The sequence below is a fragment of the Neophocaena asiaeorientalis genome, unplaced genomic scaffold, assembly GCF_003031525.2.
Source record: "Neophocaena asiaeorientalis asiaeorientalis breed wild unplaced genomic scaffold, Neophocaena_asiaeorientalis_V1.1 scaffold190, whole genome shotgun sequence".
Taxonomy (NCBI): Eukaryota; Metazoa; Chordata; class Mammalia; order Artiodactyla; family Phocoenidae; genus Neophocaena; species Neophocaena asiaeorientalis.
In genome coordinates this window covers 4,903,180-4,922,518 of record NW_020175017.1, presented here as the reverse complement: position 1 = coordinate 4,922,518, position 19,339 = coordinate 4,903,180, and the positions used below count along the sequence as shown (strand labels likewise).

At 36.1% G+C, this 19,339-nt stretch overlaps 1 pseudogene; it reads left to right on the top strand.

The window, feature by feature from the left end:
- LOC112411154 (general transcription factor IIH subunit 3-like) overlaps positions 1-19,339 on the top strand; it is a 56,714-nt pseudogene that overhangs the window by 11,503 nt on the left and 25,872 nt on the right.

Genomic DNA, 19,339 nt, shown 5'->3' with positions numbered 1-19,339 from the left:
AACAGAAACATAGATCAATGGAACAGGATAGAAAGCCCAGAGATAAACCCACGCACCTATGGTCAAGTTATCTATGACAAAGGAGGCAATGATATACAATGGAGAAGACAGTCTCTTCAATAAATGGTGCTGGGTAAACCTGACAGTTACATGTAAAAGAGTAAATTAGAGTACTCCCTAACACCATACACATAAATAAACTCAAAATGGATTAAAGACCTAAATGTAAGACCGGACACTATAAAACTCTTAGAGGAAAACATAGGAAGAGCACTCTTTGACATAAATCACAGCAAGATCTTTTTTGACCCACCTCCTAGAGTAACGAAAATAAAAACAAAAATAAATAAATGGGTCCTAATGAAATTTAAAAGCTTAATAGCACAGCAAAGGAAACTATAAACAAGACGAAAAGGCAACCCCAGAATGGGAGAAAATATTTTCAAATGAATCAATGGACAAAGGATTAATCTCCAAAATATATAAGCAGCTCATGCAGCTCAATATTAAAAAAACAAACAACCTAACCAAAAAATGGGCAGAAGACCTAAATAGACATTTCTCCAAAGACATACATGGGGCCAAGAGGCACATTAAAAGCTGCTCAACATCACTAATTATTAGAGAAATGCAGATCAAAACTACAATGAGGTATCACCTCACATCAGTTAGAATAGGCATTATCAGAAAATCTACAAACAACAAATGCTGGAGAGTGTGTGGAGAAAAGGGAACCCTCTTGCACTGTTGGTGGGAATGTAAATTGATGCAGGCACTATGGAGAACAGTATGGAGGTTCCTTTAAAAACTAAAAATAGAATTACCATATGACCCAGCAATCCCACTACTGGGCATATACCCAGAGAAAACCATAATTCAAAAAGATACATGCACCCCAATGTTCGTTGCAGCACTACTTACAAGAGCCAGGTCATGGAAGCAACCTAAATGCCCATTGACAGATAAATGGATAAGGAAGTTGTGGTACATATATACAATGGAATATTACTCAACCATAAAAACGAACAAAATTGGGTCATTTGTAGAGACACGGATGGACCTAGAGACTGTCATACAGAGTGAAGTAAGTCAGAAAGAGATAAACAAATATTGTATATTAATGCATATATGTGGAATCTAGAAAAATGTTAGAGATGAACCAGTTTGCAAGGCAGAAATAGAGACACATGTAGAGAACAAATGTATGGACACCAAGGGGGGAAAGCGAGGGAGGGGTGTTGGTGGTTGTGGGGTGAACTGGGAGATTGGGACTGACATATATATACTAATATGTATAAAATAGGTAACTCATAAGAACATGCTGTACAAAAAGTAAATAAATAAAATTCAGGAAAAAGAAAAGGAGTTTTGGTGGGTTTTTTTGTCCTTGATTGTGTTAAGAAGTCCTTTTAAGTTCTAACATTGACTAAGAAGAATCTGAGGAACTGCAGCTTCTTTATATTTAAAAGTAATTGACAAAACTCATTTGTTCACAAAAACTTCTTTATATTTCAAATTCTATTTATGCTTTATATACCGTCTTAGAAGCTGAGTTTTACTTAAGATACATGGTGTTTGGCTAGTTATTTCCATACAGAATTCATATTCTAGATTTTTAGAGTTTTTGAACATGGAAAAGAGTTCAATAATCAGTTGTGATTATTTGTAAATTCTTAAGTTTTAGAATCTGTTTGCATTTGTGATTTTTCAAATAATATTTAATCATTCATGGCCTAATTAAGTTTAATGGAGAGCATTATTTTAATCCTAAGAGAAAAATGACAATTCAAGCAACATACATCTAAAATATGAATAATTTTATATAAGGTGAAAAGTTTTTCTGCTTTACTTTTTCATTTAGAAATATTAATATCTTGTTTGGCTCTATTTAAATTTACATTGATTGATATACTTTGCATTTGTATTCATTTCTATTTTATGTAAAATTTTAAAAAATAATTAGTACATTAAAAATAAAAGTCCAAAAAAGAGGGAAAAGAAGAAATAGAGAACAAGCAGAACAAACAGAAATTACATGAGACACTAGATTTAACATGAATATGTCTGTAATTACATTTAATATAAATGGCCTAAATGCTCCAATTAAAAGGAAAAAATTACCAGATCAGATATATATTTATGTAAAATATGTAAAATATATAAAATAGTTATTTAAAACATACAGTGCAAGGTTGCAGGTAATATATTAAAAAAAGATACATTATGAAAACAGATATATTGATACCAGAAAAAAATAGGCTTTAAGGCAAAAAGCATTACTAAACATAAAGATGGTCACCCACTTCAAAAGGTTCAATACACCAGGAAGATAGAGCATTATTAAATTTAACATAATGGAATAATGTAACTGTAATAACTAATAACATAAACTGTAAGTATAAAAAGCAAAATGTTAAAGGATGATAAGGAAAAATAGACAAATTCATAATCATTCTGTGAATTATAACACACCTTTTCAATAACTGATAAAGCAAAGAGACAAAAACCATAAAGGCCCTAAAACAAGCATCAACAATTTCAAGAGACTGAAGTTATACTGAGTGTATTCTCTAATCAGCATAATTTATCAGAAACTGTATATTTGTAAAAAAAAAAAAAAAAAAATACAGATTTTGCTAGTAACCAAGATGGAATAACACACACTATATTTACCTTCCTACTATAAACAACTAGAAAATCAGGTAAAATATATGAAATGACAATTTTCAGACACTGGACAAAAAGCAAGACAAGACTGTGATCCACGAAAGAAGAGAAACAAGCAAGATGAGCCCTACTATTGACCAAGCTTGTGCCCTGGGAGACAGTTACCAGGCTGCAGTGAGGAGCTGAGTGGGAGAGGGCCAACACAGAGCTGGGCAATTTCCTAAGGACACAGAGCTGGGAAGAGCTTGTGTTCCCATCAGAAAGAGTGGAAAGATCTTATAGTAGATGAGAAATCAAGTAAAATCTTCAAAAGTATATTGCCTAAATGGTGGGACTACAATAGCTATGGATTAATGGCCTAAGAAAATTAAAAGCAAACCTCAAAACATTCCAACTGATACAAAGTAAATTCATTGCACACAAAAATAAAATTCAATAGTATTAAAAGGAAAACAAAATCTAGCACCAGAAATGTACAATTTACATCTATCATCTAATAAAAAATTGCCATGCAACAAGCAGGAAACTATAACTTATAACAGGAAATATCAACCAATAGAAACAGACACAGAAACAGAGATGATAGAACTAGTGGACAAGGATGTTAAAAATGCTTCATATTTCAAGAAGGGAGAGAAAACATGAGCATGCTGAGAATAAAAATGCAAGGTAAAAACAAAGAACCAAACCGAACTTTAAGAGATGAAAAATGAATTTGAAATTTAGAATACACTAGATGGAATTAACATCTTACTAGATACTGCAAAAGAAAAGATCAGTGAATTTGAAGACAGAGCCATAGAAACCATCCAAAATGAACATAAAGGGAAAAAAAACTTAAAAAAATTAGAAAGCCCAGAATATCAGCATTCTAACATACATGTAATTGGTAGAGAAGAGGGACATGAACAGAAATTTTGGGAATAAACAGTGACTTCTTTGAAATTTAATGAAAAACTATATAAAACCACAGATTCAAGCTCAATAAATGCCAATCAGAAGAACTACAAAGAAAAAAAAAATGCCAAGGCATATCAGAATCAAATTGTTAAACATCCATTGATAAAATCTTAAAAACGGCCAGAAAGAGAAAAGACACATTATGTATAAAGGAACAAGGATTTAAATGACAGCATACTTATCAAAAAATATTCAAGCCAGAATATAATAAAGAGACATTAAAACACTGAAAGAAAGAAGTTTGTCACATAGAATTCTTCAGTCAGCCAGAAAAATATCTTACAAAAATAAAGAGAAATGAAGATTTTTTCAGAAAAATAAAAGTTAAGAGAATTTATCCCTAGCTCCTGCCCTGCTAGAAATGTTAAAGGAAATTCTTTAAGCAGAAGGAAAATGATACCAGAGGAAAATCTGACTCTACACAAAGGAATAAAGACTCCTAAATGGTAAACATGTGAGTAGACACAAATATATTTCATCTTATTTTTAAATCTCTATAAAAGATTATTGGCACTTTAAAGCAAAAATAATAACACTGGATTGTGTGGTTTACAGCCAGTGAAAAGTACAATGGCTAACAATAACAGTACAAAGAATGGGAGGGAATAAATGGATGTATATTTTTGTAAAGGTTTTACAGTAAAGGGAAAGTGTTATGACAGTATTTGAAAGTAGACTGTGGTAAATTAAAGATGTATAGTTATCCCTAGAGCAACCACTAAAATATAAAAATAAAACAGATAGAGTTAAAAACTGTTATTTAAAATAAAATGGAATTTTTAAAAACTCAACTAAACCAAAGGAAAACATAAAAAGAAGAAAAAGGAACAAAGAACAGAAGAGACAAATAGAAAACAAGTAGCAAGCTGGTAGTTCTAAATCCTGCCATATCACTAATTACATTAAACATAAATAGTCTAAATACTCAGTTGAAATGCAAAAACTGTCAAGAATGTGAAGACCCAACTATATAATATGCATAAGAAACCCACTTTAAATATAAAAAGACTAATAGGTTAAAATTTAAATGATGGGGAAAATATAACATGCAAAAATTAATCATAAGGAAAGTGGCATGACTATACTAATATCAGAAAAATTAGGTTTTCGAAAAAAAAAAATATTACCAGGGATAAAGAGGTTCCTTTCATCATGATAAAGAACTCAATTCATTAAGAGGATAGACCAGTGCTAAATGCTTATGCAGAGCTTCAAAACTCATGAAGCAAAAATGGATAGTGCTACAAGGAGAAAGAAATAAATCCAAATTTATAGTTGGAGACGTCAGTATTCGTTTCTCAACTGTAGTAGGATAACTAGACAGCAAATGGGTAAGGATACAGAAGACTTGAATGCAGCTATAAACCAATTTGACTTAATTGACATTTATAGAAAACTATGCCCCCAAACAACAGATTAACATTCTGTTTAAGTGCACACAAGTCATTCACAAAGATAAACAATATTCTTTACCATAAAGTCTTAATAAACAGATTAAAACCATACAAATTATTTATCAGACTACAATGGAATTAAACTAGAAATTATAATAAGAAATATTTCCAGAAATCTCCAAGTATTTGGATATTAAACAATGTATTTATAAATTAGCCATGGGTCAAAGAAGCACCACAAAGAAAACTAGAATATATTTTGAACTGAATGAAAAATTTAAAACTACAACATATCAAAATTCGTGGGATGCATTCTAACAAATTGCTTAGAGGGAAAAATAAGTGCTTACATTAGGAAAGATCTAGAATTCATGATATAAGTGTTCACATCAATAAATTATAAGGAGAAAAAATTAATAAAAAATTTTTAAATGGTTTTAGAAAGCAGGCTCTTCAGGATGTGATTATGGAATCGGATCACTCACTGGTCAGGCAACATCCAGTCCTCAGGATGATGAAAAGTGTGTGGTGGTAACCCCTCAGGTGTGCTGTCACATCACAATTATTATGACCGTCACCTGGGCTGAACTGGGACAGGGCACAAGTGGAAAAGGAAGCATATACGATTATTCAGTTATTCTGGTGGTTGGGCCTTTTTCTCTCATTTGTATTTTCTTATTTTATTTTATTTTTTTTGCGGTACTTGGGCCTCTCACTGTTGTGGCCTCTCCCGTTGCGGAGCACAGGCTCCGGACGCACAGGCTCAGCGGCCATGGCTCACAGGCCTAGCCGCTCCACAGCATGTGGGATCTTCCCAGACCGGGGAACGAACCTGTGTCCCCTGCATCAGCAGGCGGACTCTCAACCACTGCGCCACCAGGGAAGCCCTATTTTCTTAATCTTTTATGACTAGCATAAACTACTTTTCTAATTAAAAAGACATTTAAAAAAAAATTCGTGTCCAAGATTTGGCAACATCTGAGATTGACACTATGAAGAAACCTCTAAGGCCAAAAAGGTTTACCCTATTATATATAAGTATCAAAATCATTACATTTTAGAACCCCAATGTACTTCAGGGATAAACCAGATCAAGCAGTTCATTTTACTGACTAGGAATCCAAGAATTATAGAACTGAAGAGGATTGTCTAGGGTCACGCTCAAGTTAGCAGAAAATCTAAAACTAAAATAGTGACCAAAATTTCTGAAATATAAATGAGAACATACAATCTGACTAGGTTTTGTCATCACTTTTAGAAGAAAGATCATCTGAAAAATAGAATTTGGAGGTTAAAAAAAAAGTGGCACCATCAGAATATTTAGATACTCTATGGAGTTAATGGGACACAATATTATAAACTGGCACTATTCAAAGTACATTGTTACAATGCACATAAAACTTCCTTTGCTGTAAACCCCCCTCCTTTTTTTGCCTTTTCAGAAAAACATACTGAGCCTGAATAATTTTTCACACATGATTCTCTCATCTTTTCTCCTCCAGTTAGATTATAAATTAATAGAAGGTAGGGATTTTTTCTTAGCTTGATCATTTTCCTACAAGAATCCTCCATAGGATTTACTTAATATTTGTTGATTTTGTTTCTATATACAGGTGCAGACAGTTGAAAGAAGCAAGAATCAAAGAAAAAGTTGAACCATGAGGATTTCTTTTCACTATGATTCCAACTTTCCTACTAAATGTCTTGACAATTATTCTAGATTATGCAATTGAACGGTAAGTAAAACTTTGGGGGAAAAGCTACGAGTAACACCTCAAGCCTGGATATCTCTGTGTGCCCTCTGGAAATAGTGCATTAAACACATCCATAGACCCAAGATCATGTTGGGATTGGCCATTACAGGGCGCATTGTCCCTTTTTTACACTCTGTCAATAATCCTCCCCACCAAGGATAATTGAGGGGAAGGGTGGGCCCAAATTTGTCAGACAGCTACCAAGCATACAGCCTTCCTCAGTAGCATGCCCATCCACATGCAGCCTGCAATCAAAACTGTCCAGAAAGCATGCACCCTCATTTTGTTCTTGTTAACAGCCAAGAGAACCACAATGATTATGATTTATTCAAACTCAGCCCAAATCTTTCATGAAAAAAAAAATGGGCCTGGTTAAAAGGGAAGAAGAAAGGATAGAGTTAGAGTTCCCATGAGAATCCTTCCAGTTTAAATTCTGACTGGATCTTTATGGACCTCAAGTGAAAACATTAAAAGAACTAGAAAGAGCAGGGGAAAAGGCAGCCTTAGAGCATAGCAAACTGGAAAAGAAACCTGCAACATGGATTCCCCAAAGACAATTAGCTTAATTATTTCCATGAGCATCCACTGCATTCAGTGTATATTGATTGACTTTATTGCTAATAAGACTAAACGACCTTGAACATTTCTATACAGTTACATTCCACAGAGCATTTATTTTCAGTGGTATTTTGATAGCAGTTCAGCTCTTACACTCTAGAAGAGATTTTCTTTTGATATTTAAAGTTGGTACACAAGGGGAATACTATATTTAAACATCTGTGGGGGAAGGGGGTAAACGAAGAAAATCAAATATAAATCATTATATAATTTCTTCCAATTCTGAAGTTCTATAATCCTATATTCTACTTCTATATATTCTTTATAGCTACATGCGGACTTTAAATTCACCTTTGATAAACATGAAGGGGATCAAAGTTTTGCTGTTTCAGAAAAAAAATCATTTGAATAAATAAAGTTACAAGGAAACTAATAATTAACTGATAAATAAGAGAATCTAAGATATGGTCAATATTTCTAGTAAATAGATCTGGGCCTCTGGAATGCACTGAAATGAAATGGACTAATGAGCAGCCCATCACTGGAACCCCTCAGCTAAAAGGGAGGTACTCAAGGAAGCTGGAAAGGGGATTCCTGCGCTGGAGAGGAGGTTGGGCTAGGTGATTCCACAGGTTCCTTCCAGACATGATACGGGTACCACGAACTGGCATTTCTAGTCAAGGTGACATGAAAATCAAGATGTAATGTGGCCCAAATGTTGCAGGGATGTGGCCCTCAGGCAAGGAAGAACTCCAGCTCAGACTTCCTTTGCATGGAGTAATGGGTGGTGGTAGGATCTGCTCTGTCATTGGATAAATTTATAGAGCCTGAGACATAGGCCCCTATCTGCTACCACAAAAGGGCTGTTAAATGCAAAGATCGCTGTGCAGCGATCTGCATGAATTCCCCTTCTTTCTGCTCAACAGCTGACCTACAGACTCCATGGATGGAAAACCTACCAACAGCAGCTCCCTCTCCAAGAGGCCTCCATATAAAAACCTAAACAGATTTATCACTGCTACTTGTGGAAAGACTTCAAGTGTCCTAGCTAGTTCTCTATGACTGAATTCTTGAGGTTAATTTGGAGAGTGGAGATGCCAGGAATGATGCAACCAGTACAAGCACAGCCTTAATATGGAACATTGTGAGAAAACAGCCCTGGGGTGAAGAGGCTGAGGAAGCAGCCAGGGCTGCCATGCAAGGTTGTTCATTTATGCACTTTCCAGGGGCTCCATATTCAAGAGGCATCACTCATACCATAGACAACTTTGTCACACTTTTATTTAACTTTATTGACTCAAAATATGGGTTTATTAACTGACAATTTTCTAGCAGATAGCAGCACTGCCTGCTGTTCTAACAGAATCAGAATATTGCAAACATTGCCTGACAACAAACAAACATAACTGATAATCAAAAGGCCTTGCTGGTCAAACATCTAAAATAACCTGTGTTTTTACACAAGAAATTACACTTCTGACTAGTGTACTGATAGGTAAGTATCTGAAAATGTGAGCCCAAAAGTTCTCTATTGGTATTAGTGCACAGGTTAAATGGGATGCTGTACAGTGCAGTTCATATCAGCTGCTATTTGCTTACTGAATCAGAATAATATTTCTGAGTTCTTCACTTAAATCTAGAAATACTTTCATGATGACATAAATTATTACCTAACAACAAATATTCATTTCCCATCAATAATACACAAAGTAAATATTACTTAGGTATAAATTGGATATTACTATGTTGTCACCGACTTAATATGGCAATTGATTATTTTTTGTTATGGAAATTCTGGCAGTACAAAATTTAACTGCCATTAAAATATTTTAGCCTCTTGCAACATCAATATTATTTAATGCTATATGCAAAATGGGCAGGAACCAAAATTTAATCAGTGATACCCTTCAAAGGATCAAAGGGGATAAGAAATTCTTCGAAGAAACATGAAGCGATGCTGTTTACTAAAATTATATCATTGATGTTGAACCAGTTGCAGACCTTCTTGACTCTGACACCAGCTTCTCTAACACTGAATTACCAGGAAAAGGAGAAGATTTAATTCACCTATAAATCTCACCATCAGCCTAGCTATGATCCAAAACTGTTTCAAAAGCAATTTTTTCTTATACTGGATATGACAATATTGTCTTTAAAAGAAAGGCTTATGAAAATGAAGAATATCATGGCCTCTTCATAGTTCTAGATATTTGCTAATATAGTTCATGGACCAGCAACATCACTTTTAACTGGAAGATTCTTAGAATTACAGAATATCAGGCCCCACCAGACCTACTGAATTAGAATCTACATTTTAACATGATCTCCAGGTGAGCTGAATGCACACTACAGTTTGAGAAGTACTGTTCAAATGACATATATAATTTGAAAATTATGATAAGTGTGAATTACTGCAACTTTGTAAAATTTTACAATTTATATTAACTAATGACTATAATATTGTTGCGAAATCAGTAACTAAGTTGTTTTTGAAAAATCACTTAAAGCATTCATTAAAATATGACATTTCTCTGGCGATTGATTAGTAATGCTGTATATCTTTTCATGTCAACATCAGTAGTCATCAGGGAAAATCAAAAACCACAATGAGATACCACTTCATATCTGTCGAGATGGCTATTATCAAAACAACAAAAGATAAGTGTTGGCAAGGATGTAGAGAAATTGGAAACCTTGTACATTTCTTGTTGGTAGGAATGCAAAATGGTTTAGCTGCTATGAAAAAGAGTTTGAAGATTTCTCAAGAAATTAAAAATAGAACTACCACATATCCAGCAATCCCACTTTTGAGTATTTATCCCAAAAAAGCAATCCCACTTTTGAGTATTTATCCCACTTTTGAGTATTTATCCCAAAAAAGGAATTGAAATCTTGATCTAGAGGAAATACTTGTTCATTGTAGCTTTACTTACAATAGCCAAGATGTGGAAACACCTAAATGTCTATCAATGGATGAATGAATTTTAAAAATGTGGTATGCATACAATAGAATATCATTCGGCCTTAAAAAAGAAGGATATCCTGCCACTTGAGACAATATGGATAAACCCTGAGGACATTGTTATGAGAATAAGCCAGTCACAGAAGGACAAATGCTGATGATCCCACATATATGAGGTATCCAAAGTAGTCAGATACCTAGAAGCAGAAAGTAGAGTGGTGGTTGCCAGGGACTAACGGAAGGGGAAATAGGTTTAAAGTTTTAGTTATACAAGGTGATTAAGTTCTAGAGATCTGCTGTACCACATTGTGCCTATCCTGAACAGTACACTTAAAATTTTGTTAAGAGGGTAGATTTCATTTACCATAATTTTTTAAAAATTCTATAACAGCATGTATAGTATGGGCACATTTTTCTTCAAAGGCTATTATGTACAGAAGAATAAATATCTTGAAAATATATATATATATACATATATATATATATGACAATATACTTTCAGCAATAATTTACCAGACATATATATCCAAATACTTTTATAGCTCTCAGGACACATTTAACTTTTCCAGTGTTAGTCACCAGTGGAAAAATAAAATTAAAATGTATAAACTCCTTAAGGCCTAATATGTCACAAGAGATGTCACACAAGTCTAGGAACCATTTCTATTGAAAAAGAGACATTGGAGAAACTAAGCATTCAATCTGTCATAAGTAATTTAATTTCCATTAAAGCAAGATATATATTTTGAAACAAATTTTTATATCCCAGTGGCTATTTTTCCAAAGTTTGATTAAAAATTCAAAACATTGGGCTTCCCTGGTGGCGCAGTGGTTAAGAATCCACCTGCCAGTGCAGGGGACATGGGTTCGAGCCCTGGTCCAGGAAGATCCCACATGCTGCGGAGCAAATAAGCCCGTACGCCACAACTTCTGAAGCCCACGTGCCATAACTTCTGAAGCCCACACGCCACAACCATTGAAGCCCTTGTGCCTAGACCCCATGCTCCACAACAAGAGAAGCCGCACACCACACCAAACAGTAGCTCCTGCTCGCCACAACTAGAGAAAGCAATGAAGACACAATGCAGCCAAAAATAAATAAAATTTTTTTAAAATTCAAAACATCACTTTATATTTAATCATTCAATTTACATAATTTCTAAGAATGGCTTTATGTTTATAATATTTCTTATAACTGGGGAAGACACACTTCTTTCTAATTTGCACAAAAGGACCAAAAAGGCCAGTGACAGCCTTGGAGGTAGCATAGCTCATAGGAGACAGCACTGAAAATGGGTAAAGAGCCAGCACAGAGGCTAAGTTCAATATCTGACTCCACACCTACCAGCTGACTGGTCCATGCCCTCTTCTCTGTACTTTAGTTTCCTTGTCTGCAATATGAGACTGATACAGCTTAAGTAGTTATTATATATAAACCACTTAGTGCCTGGCACACAGCAAGTGCTCAGTACTATTAGCTACTGCTAGTAGTATTATCTTTAGTGTAATTTAAAGTGTATATCACAGTTCTTAAACTCTAATAAGCATGAACCATATGATATCTGTTACTATTATTAGAATCATCCCATTTCAGGAAACTGAAAGGAAATGAGAGGAGGAAAACAACCTTTGATGTGAACATGTCGTGCCACTGATCCCAGTTTTGAAAGGATGGGTTTTTTCACTTGCCTCAGAGTCAGGAATACATTATGAATACTGTAACTTTTCTCTTGATACCTAATCTTGCCTCTGTTTTCAGAAAAATGTAGCTCATTCACGATTATTCCATTCATTAAAATGCTAAATGCTTAAGATACACTGGTGAATAACACATGATTCCTAACCTAAAGAATTTCCCATTAACAGAGGTAATTATAAGTGTAGATAATAGCACAGTAACTAAATCATCAGTAGCTTTTCCTAACCGCAACTGCAGGCTTTTAATTCCAGAAACCGAGTAATCAAGTAGAAAAAGACTAGCTCCAGGAAGAATTCCAAGGGTAGGATTCACTAACTTAATTCTTTGATCCTTGTCCTGTGGTTGGCCTTTCTCTGGTATGGTAGCTTGCACCAATGACATTAAGAAAGAAAACTAAAATCTTGCTGGACAAATCACATTAGAAATAATATTCTGGTGTCCTATTAGGTCTAGAGGAACTATTAGGACTGACAAAGATTTCCAGAAGTTTTATCTAGTGGAAACATCGCTGCACTAACTATATTATCATGTTAAAATATTGTGTACTATGTTCTCACTGACAGAGGCTGCACGTCCCTGCAGCCACACTCAGAATCCCAATGTCCATGTCATCACTACAGAGCCAGGGTAAAAAATCTTAGCTAATGAGCTGTCTTCATACCCTAGACAGAGTAACCTCAGGGGTTTAAGAAGATGCTCCTCAGGCTGCATTTGCCTGAACTATTGAAACAAAGCAACTGCTGGGGTATCATGGCTACCATAACTAGTGAACAACCACACAGACATGGACTTGGGATCCTTCAGTGTCAGATGATCCCAGGGAAGAGGGGAAAGCACCTCCTAGCACCCAGACCTCACACATATCTGATATATTGCCAGAGAAGTGCCATGGGTACCCCTGACCATCCATCCCTGGGGCTGGTATCTGCCTTGGTGGCATCTGACAGGCTGCTCCCGAAGTCCCTTGGCAAGCATCTCAATACCACTTCAGTACACTGATTGTCATTCTTTGTCTGACTAAGCCTCATATGCTCTTGGATTTTACTTTAAATTTTTTTCATTGGTTAATAACATCTGGCCTCTTCATTGGTTCTACTCCCAGCCATCATCTAACTTAACATTGTTCCAACACTGTACTTTCATTTCATTCTCCTCATTCACCAATTATTTTCTTTTTTTCTCTTAGCTCATTTTATGGATCAGCATGAATGTCAAGGCAACAGAAGCTGACTTGAAGTCGGGAGAGTGGCAATAGATATATAAAAAATGAGCTCTGCCTGAGGATTTGTGCCCCAGCCCCCCCCCAGAATTTACACGCTGATGCCCCCAATGGGATAATACTCAGAAATGAGGCCTTTAGGAGGTAATTAGGATGGAAGAGGCCATGAAGGTGGAGCCTTCTTGATGCAATTAGTGCTCTTATAAGACACCAAAGAGCGGTGAAAGCTCTGTGTGTGTGTGTGTGTGTGTGTGCATTCACTGAGAAAAGGCCATGTAAGAACACAGAGAGGAGGCAGCCACCTGAAAGGCGGGAAGAGAGCCCTCACCAGGAACTGAATTGGCCAGCACCTTGATCTTGGACTTCCCAGCTTCCAGAACTGTGAGAAATAAATTTCTGTTGTTTAAACCAGCAGTCTCCAATCTTCTTGGCACAAGGGACCAGTTTCCCGGAAGACAATTTTTCTACACACAGGTGTGTGTGTGTGGGGGGGGGTGGTTCAGGCAGTAATGCTAGCGATGGGGAGCAATGGGGAGTGGCAGATGAAGCTTCACTTGCTTGCCCACCAGTCACATCCTGCTGTGTGGTCCAGTTCCTAAAAGGCTGTGGACTGGTAGCAGTCTGCGGCCCGGGGGGTTGGGGACCCCTGGTTTAAACCACCCAGTCTATAGTATTTTGTTATAGCAGCCTGAGCTGACTAATACAGTGTGGGATAGACCCAATGCTACTGATCTGAATATGATGGTAAATTTTTAATATTCTGGGTCTTCCACTAGCACTGGAGTAGGTCAGGAATTATTTTATTTGCTCATTCATTTACATATAAAGGCTTACAGAATTATGAAATCTGAACTATACTTAGAAATGCCTGTAATTGATACTTTTATTAAAAGGCTACATCAAAACAGAATTCTCTTTAGAAATTTTAAGCTGTGCAGACATCATAAATTTAAGCATAAGCATGTTTCATGATGCATTGAGATTAACCATAAGAATCCAATGCAGCAAAAGTTCAAATGTAGTATCAACTAAAACAAATTATTTTCAATAATTCAATGAATTTAATGAAATTGCTTCTAGACAGGCATGGTGCTAGGTGGTGTGTGTGTGCAAGAGTGTGGCAGGGGGGAGTACAAAATCAGGTGATGAGTAAGGCATGGGCCCTACGCTTAATGGGCCTAATCCTTGCCATCCAAAAACCCATAAAATACCCACCTGAATAAGCTTCTACTTAATTAATTTGCCTGTGTCTATTATAGACATTTATTATTTTTAGACATATTTATTGTTGACTTTATTTTTCAAATTCCCACTCCTACGCTGTTTATTGTGACTTCAAATCCACAATGTGAAATCTATATCGTCATTCTCAAAGTGAGCAATTTTCTAAGTATAGAGATAGGAATCAATTTGATCTTCAGAGTTAATACAGCCTAGGAATGTGTCTATGCAAGAAAAAAAAAAAAGGGAAAAAAGACTAAGCTCGAAAGTTTTTCACTTAGACAAAACAGACTATTCAAAGGCTTACAGGCTACACTCAAGGCTCTCCGGTGGAGATAACGAGACACCATCTGCTTGTCACTCATTTATGGAGTTTTATATAGCTGGAGAAGAGTGGTCAAATATCCATTCCCCAGTTAGCTGTACCACCTATCTTTTACAATGCATAACACATATGCATACATTTCTTTTAGAAACTAAATGGGATTTTTTAATTAAAAGAAATATGCTTTTTGAATTTATTTAATCTCTTAATAACATCTTCTGGCAGGCAAAAATGTATTTCCTCCTTCAAAGAAAATTTGAGTTGCGAGCTTATCCACGTCTGTTTCACATTTGTTAAAAAAAAAAAAAGTAAACTTCAGTGTCGCCCTCACCTGTGCCTAGAGAGAATAAAATGAACATGGCAGAGCAGCAGAAAAATGGGTTAGGATGGAGAGAAACTCCTCCCCCACCAGGAAAGGAGTGAACTAGTGTTTATGGGATCAAAAGTGTATTTGGGAGACAATATTAAGTCACAGCTAATCTCTCATTGTGAAATATATTTCTTCTTTAGATTTTTCATGCCCTAAAAGTATACAGGAGAAAATTAAATTTTTAAAAAAGGCTGTTCAGCTAGCAACTGACTTCAGAACAATTCAAAACTAAAATGCGTGACATAAACTTCTATTACCTATAAGAGGCAGGAAGTAAGGTTATAAATGGCTTTATTTTCTAGAACTATTTCCTCATATGTATAATGGTGTACAAAAGTTGTAGCAGTTCTAGGATACTATCCTGCTAAATAGGGATAACATAAAAAAAAAACATGTAATGGGAGGTATGAAGTTCACACACTGCTAATAAGAAGGAAAAACTGAGAATCACAGCTGTTTATAAACAAACGGGACACATAGTATTATTTTAATATTATCTATAAGAAATATTATTTAAACAGTGTTATTCTTTAGAGGCAGAACCTTGCATATGGAAGAGCATAAGTCATCAATAGTTCCTTGGGAAGATGAGAGGAACAAACTAAAGAACACTGGGAACAAGAATGGCTTTAGATAGAAGGAGGGGTCCTTCACCAGTAGGAATAAGAGAAAGAAGCAGAATGGACAGGCTCTCTCTCTTTTCCACAACTACAACCTTCAGTCAGCTTCCATGGCTCAACTCATCACCTCCATCTAGAAACCTACCTGTCCCCAGGTAGGTAAGGTGTCCCCAATCTTATTCATGTACTCCTCCCGCCATCATCTCATTTAATAATGAGGGCTTCAGGAGAGCTTCCCTTCTCTCTCTCAATTTCCCTAATATATTTGGATATAGATAGGTGATACATAACCATTTATCATCACCACATCTACTGCCACCGTCTTGCCAACACACCACCACCACTTACTGGATTACTGCAATGGCTTTAATTAGAGTCTCCCAAATTCCTCCTTCAGTCTGTTCTTAACACACAGACAAAGTGATACTTTTTAAATATAAATTCAAATCATGTCACTACTCTTTTTAAAATACTCCTGTGGCTTCGCGTCTGAGTTAAAAACAAGGTTTTTTAATGGCCTACAGTGCTCTACGCCATCTGGCTTCTATTACTCCTCTAACTTCATATGCTGCTATTCTTCCCCTTGCTCATTCCACTCCAGCCTTCCCAGACGACTTGCTATTCTTTGAAAGTACCAGACACACACCTACCTCAGCATCCTTTGCACTTGCTGTTCCTTCTGCCTGGAATGCTCTTCCCCCACACAGCGACAGGGCTTACTGACTCACTTCCTGTAGGTCTTTGCTCAAATACTGCCTCAGTGAGCCTTCCTTGTCCACTCTGCTGGAGATAGCATCCTCTTCTCCCCACCTTCCTAGCACTCCTCATCATCCTCTTCTGCTTCGTTTTCTCCATAGTACTTACCACCATCTGTCATGTATTGGATTGGAATAGAGTTGCCAGATAAAACACAGGACATCCAGTTAAATTTGAATTTCAGCTCACTTACAGGCTGTAGGCCCTCACCTGCAGTGCAGGATGGCTTTTACCTTCCAGTTTGACATTAAATTAACAAATTTAATCCCAGTGGGCTGTTTGGGGTTTCAGTTCTACGTAGGCTCAGCAGGAAGAACAAGCGAGAAATACCTGGTGACTTCTTATTCAACCTGGCTCTAAATCTGGGTATCAAACCACTTCTGCTCAAGTTAAACATCTTGGCTTTGTAAAGAGCGGGTCTCAATATAAAGTATTCCCAAAGTTTTATAAATAAGAGTCTTTTTAGAATTCCTATGCTGTTACCCCAAAATGGTTAATTCTATCCTCGTGACGTCCCTGGCTAGACAGTGAGCTCTTGAGAATGATTACTCTTTAAATATCCCTAGTTCTAAAACAGTACCCAGGCACATAGCAAATACTGAATAAATGTTTATTTATTGGGAGACTTATTTATTTAATGAGACTAATTAGTGTCACATTTTATATGGCTATTTTAATCAATTTTGTCTTTTAATTTTGTCTTTTAAATGCATCATAGGAGATTTCTACAGAAAGAAATATTTACATTCATGGAGGGCTGCCAGCTTCTCATGAATATACCTTGGACTTATGTGGTGTCTCGCTTTTCCAAATGGTTTGAAGTGCTTTCCCATATATTACCTTATTTGTCCTGATTTTTTATTTCTTAAATGCAACAACATAGCATACAAATAAATAAGAATTCTAAACAAAATTTAACATTATATACAGAGTTCCAAACAGCATATTTCTGTTTCAAATACATTCTTTCAAATTACTTAAAGAAGATTTGAATGTCAACAAAAATACTAACTAGTAGGTACAAATCAATAGCTTAAAAATATACAAAGGGCATCATTCTCCTCTCTTTGGAGGTAGGAGCAAGGAATGCTGGCAGATGTATGGGTATCTGCCCTGAGAGACTGAGGCAGGGAGGGCAGAGAGGAGTGAAGGGCAATAATTTGCGTTCCTAAGAGACTAAAGAAATGCTGGAGGTTGAATTTGGTCTTTTAGATTCCACATATAAGTGAGATCATACAGTATTTGTCTTTCTCTGTCTGACTTATTTCACTTAGCATAATGCCCTCTAGGTCTACCCATATTGTCACAAATGGCAAGATTTCATTCTTCATTATGGCTGAGTAATATTCCATTGTGCTTGTGTGTGTGTGTGTGTGTGTGTGTGTGTGTGTGTGTATATATATATGTGTGTATATATATATACACACATATATATATATATATATATACACACACACACACACACACCACATCTTCTTTATCCATTCATTCCTAGACAGACACTTAGGTTGTTTCTATATCTTGGCTATTGTGAATAATGCTGCAATCACTAGCCCTATTGTGGTAATCATTTCACAAATATATGCATGTATCAAATTACTAAGCTGTACATCTTAAAGTTATACAATGTTATATGTCATTTATATATCTCAATAAAACTGGAAAAAAAAAAAAGTTCTAGAGGCTAAGAGACTTCAGGACAAAGAACTTCCCCTACCCTGATCTGGGTGTTCTGAAAAGTTGAGATAGATGCTCTCATAGGGGAAGGACACCTATGGCATAAATACATATGGGCAGAGGGATCAATGGTGTGATTAATTCAAGCTCACAATGAACTTAGGGCTGGATCTGATTGAGATGTCATCACAGGAAAATAATGCTGTAGAAAACATTTATAGGATGTCCAAAGGTATGTGAAGTAAGTTTTATACATTGAAAAATATAAATCACCATAGAATTTGTTCTAGATTGTCCAAAGCAAAATCTCTATCAAAATAGAAAAAGGAAAAGCAAAGAAAACCTACTGCTACAAATTCACGTATTCTGTGTCCCTCTCCCACTAAATTTTTACTCTTGCAGGTGTTGCTACCCAAGAATCTTCTATCTCATAAGTCCTTTAAAAAAAACTAAGTGGTACAGTCAGGGAGAGAAAGTGGCCATGTTTCCCCACCCCATGGGGGCACTTATGTGTATAAAGCCAAACCTGATCTCCCAGCTGTGCTCCTGGGAATGGGTAAGGCCTACGTTCTCCCCTTTGTCCCAGGCCAATATGTTAAGTCTACCCACGTGAGGTAAGACTTCTTCACTAAAGACCTCAGATACTCTTGGGCTTGACTAAGTTTCATTTAGAAATGGAGCAAAGAGAAACCACTTCAGGGCCCTGGGCAGCCACCGTCTGTGAAGAATGGCCCAGACTCTGGACACCATTCAGTCCCTCTAATGTGGTGCTCCTTCTCCTGGCTGCAAAATGACTTCCCTGCGACTGTATTTGTTTAAAATCAGCCCTCAAGTTCTAGGACATTGAGGGGAAATATTGGACACTAACCTACAATAAATTTTCAGAAAACATCACTGGATTGTGAGAAAGGAAATAAAGTTTTAAGAGAAAGAGGCATAGACTATGTGTCAAATCTAAAAGCATTTGTTTAGCATTCTGAGAATTTTTAGAAATAAATTGCAGCACTATTTACAATAGCCAGGACATGGAAACAATCCAAATGTTCAACAACAGATGAATGGATAAAGAGAATGTGGTACATATATACAATGGAATATTAGTCATAGAAAGGGACGAAATTGGGTCATTTGTAGAGATGTGGATGGACCTAGAGTCT